Raw genomic sequence first — 21077 nt, 5'->3', positions numbered from 1 at the left:
AAAATGGATGCTGGAAAGAGAAGTTGCAGTTGCAAGTTTTTTTAATTAAATATTTCATTTTGCCAACAATACAATTCTAACTATAGTAACTCTCCTGTATTGGGGTAGAGGCAAAAATGGGCAAAGGAAACCAAAACTAAAGGCATACTGGAGGTAAGTGAGGTCAATCAACCCTTTAATACTGAACAGAAGTCATTCTTATTTTGAAGGTAAAATGGTGGTGATGCATTAATTACCTGTACATATTCCTACTGGAGTTTTTTGGTATGATTCCAGTCACTAATCGGTTGCATTATACCTCCATCGGTGGTTGTCGTGTTCAAGAGATATGCTTTTCTAGAGGGAGGCAGAGAATTGCAGATCTGCACAGTGTTACTTATTGTCTCCATCTTTTTTTATTATATCTATTTTTCCCATTTACCAGACTCAATAAGTAGGTGGCAGCAAAGGGCTGGTTATGGCGGTGGCGACAGTATACTACAAGGTTGTGGTGTTCTTTGATACAGCGAGGAGTCAAATAAGGGATTAATGTTTTGTTTTGTCCTTGATGGCCACAAAAGTGTCCCATAAGCCATCTGTAGGAAGAATTATTCGTACCACTTTTGTTTATGGGAAGTTATGTCCTAATAAGATCCTGAAACTTTCCTGGCATGAACTATGGAATGTTGTATAGGGAAAATAAAGAATGTTATTTTAGTTGAGTTAGTTATGCTGAGTTCCTAAGCAATTGTGGATTCCCGAAGGAATGTAACTGTAAGAACAGCTCCATTTATCATCATCATTTGTTGAATTGTATGTTTGCCTGTAGTGAAACTGTACATGTTTGCAGTGCACTGACCAAAAGACTCTCAAAGAGCATTTAATTGGAAGTAAATTATTGGAAGGGTACCAATTAAACAAAAACAAAAAAACAAAGGTATTATTTTAAACTACATCAATGTATTATTATTTTTTTTGGCCACTTACGGGCAGAGGCACAAGTTGACATATCGCCTTACGAGTTATTGCAGCTAACCTGTTAGCAAACAGGAAAAACATTTACACATCCAGAAGACACGGAGCAACAACAGCATTTATTTGGAGTCATGTTCAGTCATTACCTAGTCTCGCATTTCCAGACCTATCTCCACAGCGCTGCGAAGGAAGGTCTGGCAACAGGAGCATACACTCCTGGAAAGGAGAAAAAAAAACAGCCAGGGGTTGTTTGCATTTCTTTAAAGGTCCCATGGCATGAAAACTTCACTTTATGAGTTTTTTTAACATTAATATGCGTTCCCCCAGCCTGCCTATGGTCCCCCAGTGGCTAGAGATGGTGATAGGTGTAAACCGAGCCCTTGGTATCCTGCTCTTCCTTTGAGAAAATGAAAGCTCAGATGGACCAATCAGGAATCTTCTCCTTATGAGGTCATAAGGAGCAAGGTTACCTCCCCTTTCTCTGCTTTGCCCACCCAGTGAATTTGGCCCACCCATGAGAAAGAGAGAGACATCATGGCTTTCAAACAAGCAAAGTGGCAGTTGGTCAAGGCCACACCCCCACCCTCCACCTTGCTCCCCCCCCTCTCTCCTCCTCAATAGCTACAGACACAGAAATGGCACATACTAAGGAAAGTTCATTGTGGGACTGGCTCTAGTGGCTGTAATTCTGCACCAAGGCTGAATTTTGGGAAAGAGACTTCAGATACAGTATTAGGGGACCACTAAGGTCTATATAAAAGAGACTTCAGATACAGTATTAGGGGACCACTAAGGCCTATATAAAAGAGACTTCAGATAGAGTATTAGGGGACCACTAAGGTCTATATAAAAGAGACTTCAGATACAGTATTAGGGGACCACTAAGGCCTATATAAAAGAGACTTCAGATAGAGTATTAGGGACCACTAAGGTCTATATAAAAGAGACTTCAGATACAGTATTAGGGGACCACTAAGGCCTATATAAAAGAGACTTCAGTTACAGTATTAGGGGACCACTAAGGTCTATATAAAAGAGACTTCAGATACAGTATTAGGGGACCACTAAGGCCTATATAAAATACTTCAGATACAGTATTAGGGGACCACTAAGGTCTATATAAAAGAGACTTCAGATACAGTAGGGGACCACTAAGGTCTATATAAAAGAGACTTCAGATACAGTATTAGGGGACCACTAAGGCCTATATAAAAGAGACTTCAGATACAGTATTAGGGGACCACTAAGGCCTATATAAAAGAGACTTCAGATACAGTATTAGGGGACCACTAAGGTCTATATAAAAGAGACTTCAGATACAGTATTAGGGGACCACTAAGGCCTATATAAAAGAGACTTCAGATACAGTATTAGGGGACCACTAAGGTCTATATAAAAGAGACTTCAGATACAGTATTAGGGGACCACTAAGGCCTATATAAAAGAGACTTCAGATACAGTATTAGGGGACCACTAAGGTCTATATAAAAGAGACTTCAGATAGAGTATTAGGGGACCACTAAGGTCTATATAAAAGAGACTTCAGATACAGTATTAGGGGACCACTAAGGTCTATATAAAAGAGACTTCAGATACAGTATTAGGGGACCACCAAGGTCTATATAAAAGAGACTTCAGATACAGTATTAGGGGACCACCAAGGTCTATATAAAAGAGACTTCAGATACAGTATTAGGGGACCACTAAGGCCTATATAAAAGAGACTTCAGATAGAGTATTAGGGGACCACTAAGGTCTATATAAAAGAGACTTCAGATACAGTATTAGGGGACCACTAAGGTCTATATAAAAGAGACTTCAGATACAGTATTAGGGGACCACTAAGGTCTATATAAAAGAGACTTCAGATACAGTATTAGGGGACCACTAAGGCCTATATAAAAGCATCCAAAGAGCACCATGTCATATGACCTTTAAACCAATCACAATCATCTTGGATGGCGCTAAGCCCTGGATGCAGCGATGGTGGCTCTGCAAAATGGTCTTGGGAAGGAACTTGTTTAGTTGCTAAGTGTTTGACTTTCTTCACCAGCTAGTTGCTAACATTTCCTTTACTTGATTTGGTGCTGGGCAGATGGCAAACAACTTTGTTGTTTGTTGTTGTTGCTGAAAACAGTGTTGATGAAAGTAGAGTAAAACCCTAAAGAATGAGGTAAAACATGCTAAAAGATCTGTAGAGAGCCAGGTGATAATTCTCTGCTGTTTTCTCACTAATAGGTACCTTTCACATTACACATCATTACGTATGTAGTTATGTGATCCTAACATACAGCTCACCATCCAATATTTGCTTTACACATCATGGGTTTTTACTTGAGCTAAATAGACCTCAGTAAACAAATGGCCCCCGCTAAAGCAGCTGCATCTAAATCAAAGTAAAAGTATACAGTCGCCCCACACAGCTCCGGGGGAGAATGAAAGCCTTTGGTGGTGGATTTGTCAGCTGCAGCGCCTTGGAAATGATCATTATCTCTGCTCATGGGTGCCACATGAAAGGCCCAGTGTTCTGGCAGAAACACGTTTAATAATCTCACCATTTATGGCTGTTTTCATATTTGCTGGCGAATACGTCTTCTCTAATAAGCCGCCAGTGTGTACATTATGGTTCAATGCGTCAATTAGGCAAGCGGATTAAGGTTTGCGAAAGGTGCGGAGGTCAGAATTCGGCAATACCGTCCCGGTTTATTGCCTTTGTCACCATTGACGAATGAGGGAGTTTACTGTTCATATGATGGTAAACAGATTTGTATCGTTTGCTTTAATGGCAATGACCATCAAAGCAGGATTATCAAAGAAACATGTGAATTGCAGGAGGTGACTTATGTTCTGCCTTGTCTTATTCATGTGGAATTGTTGCATGCAGTCTCTGGTCTCAGGACCTCTGTATCTGTCACCTGGCAACGAACTTGTTGCCAGGATACAACACGCGGTTTCTTATTTCCATTGGATCAAACAGGACCAGGGTTGAAAGACTTGTATCTTTGGACAGGAAGGGAGGTGCTGAATGATGTCAGCATTCATAGAGGTTGTCAACAAATAAAATGACTATGTGTGATGTGTGTTTGTTTTTTTAATGTGTGCAGAACATTAACATTATTTTTGACAGACACCGCGTCTCTTTGAGCATCTGCTCTTTTGAGATCCGTTCACAATTGTCAAGCTGTGTCATGGACGAACGGCTCACCGCCCGCTATGACACAAATTAGAAAATCGGAGGAAACTGTTCAAAGACTTTTTGCTTCCTCTAATCATCAAACAAACAGAAGTAAAATGCAATCTAAGTTTACCGGTGCACTCCTGCTGACCCGTCAGAGCTAATCTTGGAGACGTTGACAGAGAGGCAAGAACGTTCCCACCACAATTAGACAGCAGATCCATGATCCGGCAGGGAGAGGTTGTAATTTTCAATGTGCCTTTCTCTCACAGTAACATGTCTTCTCTGAGCAGTAGCAAGTGGCCAGAAGAACAGCAGCAAAGGTGAGTTAGATAACATCATCAGAGGACAACTGAGAACAGGCAGTGACTCATCACTTTCACCGAAAAAAAAAGGTGACCTCGTTGGGAGGAGGAAAGAGACGATGGATCAAGTTCACAAATATGTCAGCTCTGGGGATGATGTCACTTTGGGCCAAAAGACTTTTTTTTTTTTTTTGCATATGGCTTATGCACAACTAGTCTCGTAGTTGTCAATATTTTGAGATATTAAGTCAATATATTGAGATTCTAAGTCAATATTTTAAAGCTTCTCATTACTTTGAGATTCTTAGTCAATATTCTCAAATACTGAGTCAATATATTGAGATACTAAGTCAAAATTTTACAGCTTATTACAGCTTCGCCTTCTGAGAATATAGTTCCCAGTATGTATATGGTTAGAAGATGGCTGTGTCTTATGTGACCTTGTTATTTGTACACCCTGTGACTATACAAATCACAACATGTAAATAGGAAAATGTTGGCGTTATTTTGTCACTTATTGGGAGCAGTAGGCTAGATGGAGCAGCCGGTAAAGCTGCCTCCAGGATTTCACAGTAGCTATGGGCTCTCAGTTACAAGTTACGAACACTGAGATGAGAAGGGGATGTATGGACTTATCTAACTCTGGGGGATACGGGGAATAAGACAAAGTCCCAATAAGTCGATGTGTTCCTTTAAGTCAATATTTTGAGATTCTAAGTCAATATTTTAAAGTTTCTCATTACATTGGGGGTCTTAGTCAATATTCTGAGTTAATAAGTCAATATATTGAGATACTAAGTCAATATGTTGAGATATGAAGTCAATATTCTGAGTTAATAAGTCAATATATTGAGATACTCAGTCAATATGTTGAGATATGAAGTCAATATTCTGAGTTAATCAGTCAATATATTGAGATTCTAAGTCAATATTTTAAAGCTTCTCATTACTTTGTGATTCTTAGTCAATATGTTAATCAGTCAATATATTGAGATACTAAGTCAATATTTTGAGATAATAGGTCAATATTTTAAGATATTAAGTCAATATATTGAGATTCTATGTCAATATTATATCATATATGATATTATATTATATACATACATTTCTCATTACTTTTGAATTGTAGTGATGCAGCAGCTCAAATGATGTGACAATCTAGTCAAATGAAGCATGAAATTGATCATAGGCTGACAAGAAATTCACACATTCAATTTAAATTAAGTGCCATCCTTTCAAACCAAGCATGAAATGGATCATAGTGGCCAGAAATAAGAGGAAGAGGGAAATAATGGGATTTTTTTTCACCCATAGCGTCAAACCCACAGAGAATTATCAACACACTGCAGTTTCCCTCAGCTCTACAGAGCGCTTTAGCGTCTTTTAGCTCATTGTTTTGGTGTTAGGACCCACAACTTTATCGTTTCCAGCAGCAGCTGTTTTCAACAAAAAGCTCTGATAAATCTGATAAAACACACAGACAAAGTAAGTGACATGGTGGAATATTTAGCAGTTTAGGACTAAGATCTTTTTCTCAGGACTCGATGGAGACTAAAACAGAGGTAAAATAGAGTGAATATTGGGTTTATTGGACATACATCTTATTTAGTGGCTAAAAAAAAATATATATATATATATATATATATATATATATTTTCTTGTACTTTATGCTTACATGATGCCTATATGTTTACAAATCTATATGTGCAAATACAAATCACCTTCAATATTGCTCTCATTGTTAGTTACATGTCTGGTGAATATAACTGAACATAATTCTACAGTTGGAAGTGGTTCTATAAAGAGTCGATATTGAAATATAAATGTGACAATGAGTTTGTGTGTGTCTCTCAGTTGTATTGTGTACAGTTGTGATAGTGAGTGAGTGCTTCTTCTTTTTCTCACAGAAATGCTTGTAACAGCTTGTGTTGCCGGTTGCTTAGGTACAGCTGAAGCCAGTCAGTTTTTTGTTCCTTGTTTATCTTAGCTGTATGCTTAACATGAAGTAGCCCACCTTAAACAAAATGATTTAACGATAAGAAGAACCTAATGGGTTTGATGTACATTGCATCTGCAGTTGGCCTTGTAGCTCCAATGCCACTGGTTTCCTTTCAAACAGCCCTTGATGAACTATAAGTGGCATCTTTTAAAGCGCTCCCGTGATGTTCCTCATGGCTTGACGTGGGTGGCCTTTTTTAGTCGCGGTTAAGCAGCCAACTATGCCAGCACTATTTATGACTATTCTTTGTATGACGTGATTCCAAACAAAAGCTATTTCTCATTATTCAGATATACAGTGGGTTAACACTTTTGCTGTGACGTGGGACGAACTTGATTAGAAATTCATGGAAAAATAAATCTCTTAAAATATGACAAACCAAATGTGAGTGGGTGGTTTGTGGTAGATGTACTGTAGCTCAGTGGGTAGAGCGAGGCATTAAAGGCAGGCATGCATTTTTACCATAGGGCCTTTGGTGTTTGTTTTTTGAGGGCACAAAGGCAAAATGCCAGGGCTACAGAAGAGGATTAGGGACACATGAAACTTTTATTTGAGATCTGAGTTTAAAGTCAGAATTCTTAGAACAAAGTCAGAATTCTGAATTTAAACTCAAATCATTTTTTTTCACACGTGGTCCTCATCCTCCTCAGCAAATCCATCAAACAAAACAATGATTTTAAGTCTGATTGTTATTTTTGTAGGCTACACAGCGTCCTGTGAAATGCAATGCAGTCAAAGGCTATTTTAAAACTTCCATTTTAAATTATTTAAGAGTGATGTATTTCATCATTCTTTACATTTGAGCATCATCTGCCTCTTTATTATTGTTTAATTTGATCTTGAATTGTGAATTTGATCAGAATTGCTTTTTACAGGTAGCAGAACTAATGACGGTGGACCTTATCAATACTACGGTATTTACACAAATGGGCCATTTAAGTGACACTCCCACTGGCGCACAATCCTTCGGCGAATTGCCCGACTGCTTTCTTTGGTCTGAACGCACCGAAGAGAGCCCTCCGCTGGCTGTTTATTGTAAGTTTAAATAAAGAACTTCTTAACTAACAGAAAACAACACACAGTGACTAAGATTCAAAACATGAAATGTAATATATATAGTATACAATCAGACACAAAGGTAGGCTACCATTAAGTGTTTCATTTATCTGATACTGGTAGATTAATTATGCATGATTAGCCAATATTTTGTTTCAGTTAGCATAACATTAGCTAGTTTGAATAATTGTGTAATGTTAGTTTTAGATCTGAAGGTCCTGTACTCCCCCCAATTGGACATGGACCACCAAAGATTAAACATTTTTTTAATTTCTGACAGGCGTAGGTGCTAACACCAAACACCAGAGAGAGTGTCACGTCACTTTTTTTTTTTTTTTTCAATCTTTTTTTTTCAGTTTCAACTTTCAGTCACAGTTTTTTTTTATAATCTGGAGAGAACATCAGTCTTCTGGATCCACAGTCGATTCTTGATATGTTGATAGAGTACCTTTCTAACAGTATGCACTATGTTTAAGTGTGTTGAAATCATATGAGCATATTGGAATAATAATAATACATTTTATTTATATAGCGCTTTTCGTGGTACTCAAAGACACTTTACATTTAAAACCAGCACATATCATGTTAAAAATAGATTAGCTTATTGCTAATCTATTTTTAACATGATATGTGCACATAAAACAAACATATTAGAAGCAATTAAAAACACCTGTAACTATCAGGTGAGAAATATAAGAGTATTGTATGTGGAAAGCTAATCTGAAGAGGTGTGTTTTGATTAGTGTTTTGAATGTGTCCAGGTGAGTACAGTCATGGATGTGTATGGAGTTCCAGAGGGAGGGGGCTGCAATGGTGAAAGCTCTGTCACCCCAGGTACGGTGGTTGGTCCTGAGTGGTGGGGAGAGGAGGTTTCGTCAGAGGAGTGGAGGTTACGGGGCGGTTTGTGGCGGTGAAGCAGGTCTGTGAGGTATGGTCTCCCAACTGACATCTCTCTTTACAGGTCACTCTCTGCTAAATGTTTTGGCTTGGACCAAGTGGCGGTGTCATCGAACTGGATGGCAAGCTCATTAATCTGCTGGGTGACTTCGCCACCCCTGTCATTCTTCTATGGCCCTCACATAATGGTGCTTCTATTATATCTACCAGTGTGTAATCGCTCAGACTCTCAGACTACTAGGATTGCTTTGGTCCCATCATGGCCCTGTAATGCTCTAAGCTCTGCACATGTCTCACATTTGTCTCTCACATCAGTGAGAATATAGGTCGCTGATAAAGCATACTGTGAGACGGCATGGAAAAGAAAGGTTCTGGGTTTCCAGTCTGTCTGGAGTTGACTGTGACCTGTAAAATGGTGTCTGTCTGTTCGATATTTTTCTTGTTTCTAATGTGGCAAAATTAAAGTTTCAATACCCATCTATGTTTTCTGTAGACCAGCCTGGATCCAGACACCTGAATCACTGCCCACATCTCCATTTATTTCCAGTGATTCAAGTAGGTCAGTAGTTGTGCTCATTAACGGTTGTTTCCCTGGTTGGAAAAACAACTGAGCCAATCAGAGCTTTGTAGGAATGGAAGGAAACAATTGCAACACAGTACAGGTCATTGTAAGTCCATTTACAGATACCTTAAACAACTCTTAAATCTGCATATTTTTTCCAATGACAAAGGTGTCTACAACAGCCGCTATAGCAACTTTCAACAGAAAATAACGTAGTAATTGGTTTGGACAAATCAGAATAGTTTTTTTAGTTAGTTAGTTTTCAGAGTGTGTTTGCTAGTTTTAGTTTAGTTCCAGAAAGGTTTAATTTTATTTTTTATATATTTAGTTTTACAGTAGTTTCAGTTTGTTTTTGTTCAGGCCAGGTATAATATCTCAGAAATATGGAGACTATACATACAGACAAAACACATGATTGGAGAACTGTAAAGGAATGGCGTTAAAGTTTAATCTTCTTAAATGTCAAGTCCCTTCAATTTCTGTGTTTCAATGTCACAAGAGTTGACGGAAATTCTTGCTGTCCCCTTTTTGCGGTAGTAAAATATTATTGCTCAAAATAAAAAATTGAAAAACGTTTGTTTTTATTAGTTTTTTAACAAGGCAATATTGTTTTAGTTTAGTTTTCAGTTTAGTTTGAAGTTTTATTTAGTTTCAGTTTACTAGCAATATTTTTCATTGATTATTTTCGTTAGATTAGTTAGATTAGATTCAGTTTTAGTTTACTATAATAACCATGAGTCAAGGTTGGAGTCAAGTTTCTGGCTTCTGGCTTTCTAATGAATTTAAGTCACTGTCGTTTTAGCTGTTTTGGTCTCCACCAACTCCTAAAGAAACCGATCTGGCTCTTTAGCTGCTTAATGCTCCAGCTAGTCGGTTTATCGGAACTGTTTCAATGAAAACAGCTGCCTGTTTAGGCTGGAAATGAAATCGATGAGAGCCGTGGGAGTGAACCAAAGTTGCTGGCTGTAAAACCAACACAATGAACTGAAGGACCCTAAACTACTTCACTGAACTGAGGAGAACTGCACAGTTGGTGATGATTCTCTCTGAGCCACTCCTTTTACATCACGCAGAGTAAGTTTCTATAAAATTATTAATTATTGCAACTTTAAGTATATCACGTGTATTAGTTAATTTGATTTTCAACATCCATTAGCTGGTTGAGATAAACAGAGGTAATTTGCTCAGTTGACCCAGAGAAATTATTCGTTTTGGTTAGGGTTGGGTACCGAACATGGTACTTTTACTGGTACCGACCAAATCACATCGGTACTAACGAGTATTTGTTCACGTAAAATCAAACGGTGCCTGATTTCGGTACCTGAAAGTAAACTTAAGCTTATCTGTCCTCTCTGCATGTTGACAGAGAGCAGAGGTCCGACACATACGCGCGCAGAGGTGCAGACGGAGTGAACTACGTCGGCTCTGCAGTTTTGTTGAAGTCACCGTGAGTCACGGTCGATGCTGATGAAGTGGTTTCAAGTGTGGTTACACTTTTTCAAAACTTCACGCAGACAGCGTTTGCTACGATATGATTTTAATGGCCAGGCATAAGCAGTCGCGGGGCTGTTGACGTTACACTTCCTCTGACACGAGCAGGCACAACAGTGGTTTCTACGCCCTGGGGACTGACTGACAGGCTGAGGTTATAAGGCAAGGCAACTTTATTCTACAGCACCTTTCAGCAACAAGGCAATTCAAAGTGCTTTACATGAAACATTAAAGAGCAGTTAAAAACGGTCATGATGAAAATAAAACTAAAATAGAATAATATACAAATACAAGAATAAAAGTTGAATAATGATTAAATTTAATAGGTTGTAGGGACGGGTTTGGGAGGGGTTTTATTTTAGTTTTTGTTTAATTTCTGTCAGTGTAAAATATTCTAAATAAATAACATAATGTTCTAAGTAAATAGGTTTGGAATTATTTTTACAACTGAAATATTATTTTTTTGTAATTACAGAGGGAAAGTACTGAAAAAAGTACCGTTGGGTACCGGAACCGAATTCCAGGTACCGGTATCGGTAGTGGTATTGGTTCAAAACCGAAAGGTACCCAACCCTAGTTTTGGTGTAAAAAGTCTGAGGGCCCTATTTTAACGATCTGAAACGCAAGTATGAAACGCAAAACGCAAGTAGCTTTGTGGGCGGCTCTCGGGCGCTGTTGCTATGATACCGGCGGGATAAATGACTCTTGCGCCCGACGCAAATCTAAAATGGGTTGGTCTGAAGTAGCTAGGTGTGGTTTGGGCGTAACGTGCAATAAACCAATCAGAGCGTCATCTCACATTCCCTTTAAGAGCAGGGCGCTTGTTCCATGGCGGATTGCTATTATGACGGCGGATTTGCCTGGCGCACGCCAGCGGGAGCTGCCGATGCGAGATGCGGCAAAGTAATAAATGCCCGTCTTGGCTGGGTGGCGATGTTGCTCCGGCCACTCGGGCGCATCTCCTCAAGTCTGGAGAGGATTGCTGCAGCAATGGAGGGTGGGCCTCCAAACCTGCACCTGTTGTTAGGGCTGCACGATTATGGCCAAAATGATAATCACGATTATTTTGATCAATATTGAGATCACGATTAATTATCACGATTATTTGTTGATTTTAGCCAAAACAAATTTTATTGTCACATAATTATATAATTATAACTGCTTTTACATCCATATTGTGCTACATTCCTACTAATACATCCATATTGTGCTACATTCCTCCTTTATTGAAGGATACTGTGAAGGAGTATGCCATTTCAGCTGTTGTGCGAACGTTTCCACACATGCATGTTTGCCGTGGAAAGATACAGGCAACGCACTTTTCTGTTCACGTTAACGGCGCATGTGGTGCCTGGTATCTACCAGACGAAATAGCTACGCGGATTTCTGTGGCTCATTACACTGCCACTTGCATGTTTGCGTTAGCGCTCTGATGTCTCAAAACCCACGTTAGAGGCAACATAAAAATCGGCTGAATGGCACGCTAGTAAACACTAATAACACGTTACACTGCAGGTAACGTTAGCCTACCGTTAGCCACAGTAGCTGACTGCTAAACAGTGTAGTGTGTCTGTATTTCACTGTAGGATTCCAACAGCGGGACGTCCAACAGTCTGCTGCTAAAGCTATGAGCTAAAAGACACAAACTAGCACTGGTCACTGCTGTTGTCTGAAAAACAACACAGACGGGACAAAATGTTGCGTTTACTGGTAAACTGGTAAACATTGTGACCGGCTTATGATGACCGACTGCTACCTGTTGTGGAATTTTCCTCACATTACTGCGCGGTGCAGGCAGGGAACAGCTCTGATTGGCTCATGGAGACATGTGATCAGACAGTGGTTTATGGAGCGCTAGATTGGCTTTGCAAAAACTGTTCTATGAAGGGAATGACGCATTTAAAATATCGCTCGATCACGCAAATTTGATCGTGGGAAGCCAAAATCGTGATCGTGATTAAAATTCGATTAATTGTGCAGCCCTACCTGTTGTGCCCCTTCCTCTTCCCCCCCACTCCATCTCCGTCCACCCGCTCCACCAGGAGCGCATCGCGCATTACTCCCGGACCAGATTCCGCCGGAGTGTCCAATCCCACCGTAGTTCAACATCACGTCTCCTTAAGTCCTGTAATATTTCCTCATTTATGTTATCAACACATCCATAATTCATGGAAATGTGTAAAACACAACAAGCCACAAAGAATGCTGCGACTTTTTGAGGACTGTAAGTGCCTCCTGATCTATCCAAACACATGAAGCGCATTTTCAGTAATATTTTCGTTGTGCACACGCTACATTATGGCCAAGCATGCGCCCCTAAAATAGCATCTGAATAACGCGCTACTGACTTTAGACTAGCGCCACTGACTTTAGACCAGGTTTTTCCTGGTCAGTGGCGGAATTGTTTTCTGAAACTGCAGAATAGCACAAAGTAACGTTTGCGCCGGAACACGCCTCCTCTTTTCGCTGAAACGCCCCCGGGAGCGCAAATACATTCCCTAATTTACCAACATGCGTCTGTGGAGGGAAAAGTCCGCTGTGTGTCGGGTGCAAAATAGGAATGATACATGCGTCGGTGTACAAAGGCAATTGCACTGAGGCCCTGAGTCAGTCTCGCTGCCCTGTCAGCTGAGATGGTCTGACACATTACAGCAGACATTCCTGAGAAAAAAATAAAAAGCAAACATGATCACTGAATTATGGGTATATCTTACAAGCATCAAGCTAAGAGAAGTGTGCTTTGTCCTGACTCTCTCCGGGCACATTTTGAGAACATAGGCTGAGAGAGAGAGATCGAACATGTAGATTCCATTACACTTATTACTCAGTACAGCTTGAGCGTGTGTGTCATGATTCAATGACAAATTGTAAGGCATCAGAAAGGCATTAGAACTTCTTTCTTCATCTTGAAAATGGTTGGCAGGCAAAACAGCTAAAAGCTGGACATAGGTTGAACCCAGTCCAATGGTATATTATAGAACTATGAAAATATGAAGCCTCTTTATTATAGATAGAGTTAGGAGATGGGTTCATAGCCACATCTCAAACAGTGGGTGTTGGAGAAATTGATAATAACACGGTATCAATCCAAGGGCAGCATATTGATTGGTTCTAAGTCTGCAGTAGGATTCTCCCATGAGTACTTGGGATTGTGTTTGGTTTTTATAACCAATATAGATTAGCTAGACTACTAACTTTTGTAGTCAGTAACTTTAACATTTCAGTTAAAGGCTGTAATGATTTCACTTTGAGTGTGAAAGTTCATTATTGATCTTGGGAACAATACTTTTTTAACTTTTCGTTCACTGATGAAGGCCATGAGATGCAGCTGAAAGATAGTAAATGGTCCTTAAATTCATATTTTGTTCCAACTCTCATTTTGAATTTTATTTTATTGAATGATTGCAGCTCTGGGAAACCCATGTCATTACTTCTTGAAATCTTAATAACGTTATTCTGTAAACTATATTGAACATTTTACATTGTTTTTTGTGTTTATAAATGAGCTGTATTTATATTTGGCAAAGCTAGTTGTCCAAAACCTTTAGTTTTGCCATTGGCACATTTGACTATTCTGAACTATATCAATAGGTATGAGACATTTAATGTAGTAACTTTAAATGAGGGGGAAAGAGAAATTTGTCTTTGAGTTTAGTTGGAATGTAGAAGTAAACATGTATTTTCCTAAACCTTATCGTCAGACAATAAGATCAATATTGGAAGATTCTGGAAAACCCCAGATTCCATCCAATGCCCACCTTTGGAGTGGTCCAAGTACTGTAACTGCTCCATATTAATTCCAGTGAGGGAGAGGAGAGTGCACAGTACATCTAAATGTTCAACACCATTAAGGAATCATTTTTCATATGAATTGCTCCTAATCTGTGCGACTCCTCTGTTTAACATTAATTGGCTCATTAAATCAGTGCCAGCAGGCTGACACCAGTGTGAGATTAATAAGCTCCATGTCTGTGAAGCGGAGAAATCCTCCCAGCTTCAGTGCGGCTGCAGTTTGGCCATCGCAAAGGCCGTGAGTTGGATGACAAATGCAGGTAAGAACGCCTTTAGATTAAACTAACTTTTAAGCGCACTCATCTTCAATTAATCTGAAGTAGAAGCGTTGAAGTGTGAGGTCAGAGAAGAAAAATAAATTTCAACAAATGAATCACTGGTCTGTACTAAAAATAGCAAGCACATCAGTCTACAAGGAAGCCAGATTAGATGCTATATTAGTCACTGGGTCTTCACTACAGTTACAAGTACCGCTGATTGCTTTTGTTTCCCGCCCCCAGAAAATCACTAAAAGCCCATTCCAGTGAGTAGGAACACTGTATTGCTTTACAGGGCTGCACAACACAAGCTAGAGGTTGAGCGAGAGCCCTGCTTCACCATCTTAGGTAAACTTTCACATACAGAGAATAAAATATTAATATTACGATCCACATTTCCACATCTGTTAAGATTGATAGCACATTTTAAAATTACATTATAAGGATTTGTTTCAATGTGTAATTTTAATTTTAACAAAACCAGAGTAACAGTTTTGTCAATTAATTATTTCTTAATAAATCCTTAAAAAAAAAAAGTTTAAAAAATGTTTTTGTCATAAATTGTTACACTGTCACTTTCTGAAGATGTATCTGCTTGAACCTACCTTGAACCAATCCTCCTTTCCTTCGGTGCCTCATTCTAATCTATCTACTTTTGTCATCAAAGTGAATGTTAGAAAATGTATATATCCTTGTGTCTCATTAAACCGTTAGAAACATTGTGACTGAACCCTGCTTCGTGTCACTTTGTTCTCCAAGATCTCCTAACTGCTTCCAGAATCAACTCACAGAGGTCAAGCCAGTATATGATGGGATACGAGCCACAAAACATCCGTGATCGGATTGTTTCATAACATTTAAGGGGACTCGGTATTGCACTTACATAAAGTTAGAGGACTCGTAAGAATCGAGGCAGCAGAAGCTGAAACATCCTTATTTTTACTCCCAATAGAGGTCAAGCTCCATTTTTCAACAGTGCAACTAATAGCGTCTTTCATTAGACCCTCCCTGCCAGGTAAAAGCCCACATCTTTCAAACTTCACAACAGAGATCATAATGCATTTTTTTTTAAAAGTCTCTTAAGCTGCATAAGACATTATACATGTTTTCAAAGGCTGAGTTTTACTCAATATGACTCACTAGTCATATTGAAATTGACATTGACATTATGTAAATGTAAATGTGACACAGAGGTAGGATAAAGAACTGTTGGCATTAGAACTACAGAATATGGTCATTCCCTGTAAAGACTGCTGCTCCATGACACATGTCCATCAGGGAGAAACAGTAGCCTGACAGCCAATACTGCTCGGATGTCAGTGGCCAAAGGAGAAAGCATTGTGTTACTGTGCAGTTAGAGTGGAATCACACTGGTAGAACCATCCCATAATTACTATTGTGCTCATCACATAACCAATCCGTTTACTGAGATTACATTTGCATATATCCATAATGGATGCTGCTTTACAACAACAAGACCAATCACTCCAATGCACTGCAAGAAAAACGTTGAATAAAATGCATCTGCATTACTAGTTTAGCATGAAGCGGAATCTTCTTTTTGGCTCATGTTCAAACCATCTCTACCCAAAATCAGTATTTATAAATGTGTGTCTTTATGGTCACGTGGGTGCTTTTAAAATCTTATTACTGTGGCTCAGGAGTTTGTACTGCACGCTCCACATATTTCCAGCGTTCCACACACACAGTATGTTTATATCAACATATTTATAATGCATAAATTGCCATCAAAACACACATCCCGAGGCAAACGGGGAAAGTTTGGAAGCCTTTAGCTTAAAGGGAGCAGCCATATGTGTATAGCCACGTGAAAAAAAATCATCTAATTCATGACTGAGACTGCAAACTACAGAACTAGATTGCCTGGTGTAAAGTTTGTTAAAATGTAAATAATTCTTTGTGTGAATGATGTGCAGCCAAAATTCTTTTCTTCTTTTTTCCTGTATTGGATATACATGTTTACCCTGTATATCCAATATACAACTTTTGTTTGCCTTTTTTATGTTGTATGCCATTATAACTGTGTTATACTGCTCAAAAGACATTTAGAAGCTATTCCTGCTTCTGGCCATGGTTGTGCTTGTTAATTTGAGAAGCAAGACTTGTGGATAGAGTAAAAAATTATCTCACAGTGGGTAACAATGTGACAGGAGCAAAAAATGCTCAAAAATGGCTTGGTAAAGCCACAACGTGCAACTAAGAGCTGAAACGCTAACAGAGTGCCTGTAGCTAGCTAAAAACATTAGATGCATGTCAAACGATTATTAGCAGAGTCTATCAGAGAGGACACGTTAGCTGTTAGTAAGCTAATGTTAGCTATGTGTAGCAAGCTAAGGCACTTCAAACATAATACTGCATAGCTTTCTGATTTATCCATATTCTACTATAACACAAGTTACATACTGTCAAAATGCTTTAGCTTAACTTGCAGAAATATAGTTAGCCTACAACTGACATTTGGATATTTGGCTTGGTAATGAAATGTTTGCTGCACACACAACATTGGGCATAACGTTAGCTTAGTGTCTTCCCATTCTTCCTGCTGATTCCTCACATCATAAAAGCTCAGTTTTTCCGATGGGCAGCTTATAAAAACTTAGTTATAGGTTATTTATTATGTTCTTAGTTCATCCCACCACACAGCAGTTTTTAGGCATTTCTGGTGTTTGCTAGCAGACTGAATTGACAAGGAGGCACCTTCACGCAATATAAGTCAACGGAGAGAAAAGCGGAAATTAAATGTGCTCTGTCTCTATAGTTCAAATTTTTTCGTGGGGTTCTATGAGGTACTCGCATACTACAGAGCAACTATGGGTCCAGACTTTGGACTTAAATGTGGCTGGGGCATAGGGCTGTCAACAAATATTCTAAATTTGAATATACATTCGAAAAGTAAAAAGAAACAGAAATTTGAATATGAAAATGTAGATTTGAATATTATGAGAGAGGTTGAAAAAAGGGCACTACCGCGGCTATCTGCCTCGAGCGAGCGTTCGTGGGCCGCTACTGCCTAACGTTCTGATTAAGCCCAGCTGGTTGTCAGTACCCGATCCGTTCCACCTGCACAATCCCTTCTGCGCATGCGCAAGATGTTCACGCCTGCGCTCTGGTACGAGGATTTACAACACTACCCAATCTGTTCCCACGCTAGCCTCCAGCTAACGTTAGTTTAGCTAACAGCTAATTCGGCTAACCGCTAGCTGAGACAGCATGTAAACTTTAAAAGACCCTCAAAATAAAACTTGAAAATAAACGTTAACATATATAACAGCTGTTAGGTCAGTTCTACTTGTGCTCATTTAAAATACAATCACTCAATACTTGTCTTTATTGTTATTACTGTAAAGTCTTAATTTAGCTGTAGCCTGCTTTTCCCATTATGTTTGACTTAACGTTATTTTACACTGAATCTAGCTGTCCGTTCTGCCTGCACGATCCGTTCTGCGCATGCGTTATTTTAGACTGAAGGCTGTCGGCTAGCGGTTAGCCGAATTAGCTGTTAGCTATCCCGGTGGAGGCTAGCGTGGAACAGATTGGGCAGGTCCTAAAACAGTATTATCATCTGCGCATACGTCATAGCATACGTGTCATCTTGCACATGTGCAGAACGGATCGTGCCGGTGGAACGGATCGGGTACTGACACTGGTCTGGAAGAGAATTCAAACAGACGCTAATGTGTAATCTTTAACTGCAGAGACGATGATACATTTCTGTTGGTAAGACCCAACGCCCGTATTGTCAGACAAACTCAGGGAACGGCAAGAGACTTGGGTTGTTTATGACCAAATAACGAAAAGCTCCGTGACCGCGGTGTAATCTCCGTCATGTCTGCCTCCTGCACGCTCCAGAGAGAGAGAGGACTAACGTTAAGGTGTTGAAATTAAGTTTTACGTTATATAGGACATTATCTTTTAAAATACATCTTCATGTTCAAATAAATATATCTACACAAGTAGTTGTATGTCTCCCGTTGTATTTGTTATGGACATAATGCACAAAAATAGATATTCAAACAAATTTTTCAAAAAACAATTTTGACAGCCCTACTGGGGCATCTGTTATTTTCCTCAAACTGCTTTCCGCCATCCCATTGAAAACCTCTGTCTCTTTGGCTAGTTAACTTATGTTCAAGTTTCCCTCATTCATGTGTTGAGCGCCACCTCGAGGAGCCATGAAGTAGTGACTCTGGGAGCAGGGGAATGTATTTAGAACGCCTTATTTTTTTCATTAAAATATCGATATTTGGCGCCAGCGTATCGACTATGTTATCTCACAAAGAAGGACAACAATATATTGCCGTATCGATATTTTGTCCCACCCTTAGTGGAGAAGCAGGAGTACAGACATGGAAGCTAAGCAATGCAAACTGCTGTGGACGGGGGGCAGCAGCTAAACGTATTTTAGACACACAAGTGATGAAACACAACACCTTTATGATCTGCAGTTCAGACATTGTTAGGGTTGTGGTTAAGTGTAGGATTGGGCATCGAGAACCAGTTCCAACTTCAGTCGTTTCGAAAATTATGATTCCAATGGAATCGTTTCTTTATTGGAATCGTTTGGAATCAGATCATCGGTTCAGAGTTTTCCGTTTTCGTAGCGGCCCCCGTACTTTCAGGCACTTGTTGTGTTGCAGCCATGGAGCACAGTAAGCAGCACTCTAAAGTGTGGCTTCATTTTCTTTTAAAAACTCCCAGTAAAACTGTAAATCACCACTGAATCAAAATAAAATAAGCACGTGACCCGTTTCTCCACCCCTCCAAGAATCGGAATCGAGAATCGATAAGAACCGGCATTGAAAGGAAGAATCGGAATTGGAATCCGAATTGTTGAAATCAAAACGATGCCCAACCCTAGTTAAGTGAGGCGTGTCAACATGTCAACTGTTTTTATGAGAATAAAAAGACACATCTGGAGATGACAGTGACGGTGTGGCGCTGCTGGCGCTGCAGCTATGCGATTGGACGTGCCTCCTTAAACCTGCTTCAGTAATGTAGCTCCCGTAGTCTCGAAGGAGCAGAATGGAAAATCCAAAGTGACTGGAATTATGTAAAGTAACACACTACTGGCTTTTTATAGAAAGGGACCGCCTTCTGTCGGCATGGTAACTGGCAGCTGTAATTGGCCCCCCCCCCATTTCTGTTGGTGTGAACCGAGGCATTTCTCCCTTCACTGTCTTGCGTGTGCGGTTCTGGATAATCGAGGTGGTGACAGAGAGGTGAACGAATTTGACTTAGGCTACACAAGAGGCTAATCAACACACACTCGCACACACATTTCACTGTCACCTGCTTACTGTTAATAGCAGCCTCTCTTTATCCTCTCGATCAGCAGCTCTGACACTCTGTTTTCATACAGCTTTAGCATTTGGCCTGCTTGTCTGATGGCATCAGCCTTAACTGCCTGTATAGTCGCGTTATTATCAACCTGTGACATGTTTTTAGTTGTCATCGAACAGCACACAACCTCAGTGTCCCAAATTTCCTTCTTGCCCCCACACGTGACAACGATCTGGTATTTTCTAACCAGCATGGGCATCAAAAAGCAGCCCTTTTTTGTGCGTTAGTCTCGGCCACATCTGCAAAATCCTCATGTTGAAGCACGTGACCCACATGTATTTTTAAAACTCGGATTGCAATTTGCTGGCGTTGCCATGACAATAAGTAAATCTTTTCACCTGAGACAGCTGTTGTACTTTTGGCTCTATGGAGGACAATGGGACAGAAAGACAAACTGTGATTTGATTGGTATATCAGCTCCGTTAAACACAAACTGGAGTGTGATGGAGACAAGAGAGAGGGAGAAGCTGAGCTACAGAAACAGATGTGATGTCTTCTGTTATTGTCACTCGCCTTTAGAGCGCTGCTGTCAGGTTGCATTGTTACCAGACATGGATTGCAACAGGGAATGGTTATGAATATAAAGTGTGAACACAGCTTTTGTCACACTTCGTTTCCATTGCATGTGATTTAAAAGATAAAGATTTAACGATACGGGTGAAAAGGATTTTGGTTTTGTACATTTGACTATAAAATTGACCTAACTGAAAACGTATGTTTTCTGATAATCACACATCAAACCTGAAACGTTTGTTATTCCCTCCTTCGAGGAGGACGGCGGCTGTCGTGACCTGGGCTGTGTTCATAATCACTCCCTCGTTCACTCAGTCACTTATCCCTAAATGATAAGTAAGTAAGTAATCAGTAAAGTGTGATTTGTTGTCTACGCTGACAGGTGTAGAGAGAGAGACAGTGGAGGTAAGTGCTTGTGGTCTCTGTCTCTTTACCAACATGGCATCATGACTTTGCGTAAACATACACGCCACTTTCCTAAAGCCAAGTGGCGCGTTATCTGTACGCATTTTGAGCTTTCTGCGTGTATGTCTACGCTGTATACAGAGGATGTAAACATACACACCATGTGGTGTCGCCAAAAAAAAGGTAGGGTTTAGGAAAAGTACATTGGGCAAGGCTTTATTAAAAAAAAAAAAAACAGTTGATCAACGCCACACGCGGGCCCTCCTGGGTGAAAGTCCCACCCATCTGCCACCCCAACCAACCTCCCTCC

The sequence above is a fragment of the Perca fluviatilis genome, chromosome 23 (genome assembly GCF_010015445.1).
Source record: "Perca fluviatilis chromosome 23, GENO_Pfluv_1.0, whole genome shotgun sequence".
Lineage (NCBI taxonomy): Eukaryota > Metazoa > Chordata > Actinopteri > Perciformes > Percidae > Perca > Perca fluviatilis.
Note: the sequence above shows the minus strand (reverse complement) of the source record.